The 678-nt window shown below is 39.5% G+C and overlaps 1 protein-coding gene across 1 annotated transcript in view; it reads right to left on the bottom strand.

The window, feature by feature from the left end:
- The window catches only part of LOC115008718 (protein SSUH2 homolog), a 12,169-nt gene continuing 11,491 nt past the window's right edge, over positions 1–678 (bottom strand). Inside the window, exon 12 of the mRNA XM_029432480.1 lies at positions 1–678. This exon is cut by the window's right edge and continues 786 nt beyond it. The gene's annotated coding sequence lies outside the window, so the exon portion shown is untranslated.

Genomic DNA, 678 nt, shown 5'->3' with positions numbered 1-678 from the left:
TGAGTCTCAGAGTTTATTTCAGCTTTAACAGTAACATACGATTAATAGTCTAGTGTAACAGTATTACTGAGTAATAACAAGAGTAATACAAGGGAGTAATAACAAGAGTAATACAAGGGAGTAATAACAAGAGTAATACAGAGATGTTTGTTAATCACAGTAATGTTTTAAAGCTTTAACATCGTGTTCAAGAACGCATCAAGAATTAACAGTCGACTGCTAAAGTGTTTTTCTATTGTTGACAACAGATGAAATAAAACTTAAATCAAACCCTCGAAGATAAACAGAAAATAACAACATATATATGAAAAATATGCATGTACTGTATAAGGCCATACACATGAACAGTAAAACCTCAGGCTGTACCACCCACAGGTTTCTGAGCCGCTGTGAAGCTGAGAGTGGGCGTCTACGGCCGTCAATATCTTGGCAGTGACTCCACCATCTAACTCCAAAAAGGGGCCATGTCGGACTACGGGTGACGCAGCAGAGCAGAAAACTAGCACCTAGTGACCTGAGACACCACCCACCCAGTCACGGCCCTACTAATGCGTAACTTTAAGCCCATTATATTTTAAGGCTGCAAACGTGTTTATGTCTGCTGTAAAGTTATTTTCACATGAGGGTTTATAGAGATTGACTGTTTTGGAACCTGAAGTGGCGTTGTCCCGTTTGTCA

This window comes from Cottoperca gobio, chromosome 5 (assembly GCF_900634415.1).
Source record: "Cottoperca gobio chromosome 5, fCotGob3.1, whole genome shotgun sequence".
In the NCBI taxonomy this organism is placed as follows: Eukaryota; Metazoa; Chordata; class Actinopteri; order Perciformes; family Bovichtidae; genus Cottoperca; species Cottoperca gobio.
Note: the sequence above shows the minus strand (reverse complement) of the source record. Positions and strands in the feature narration are given on the sequence as shown.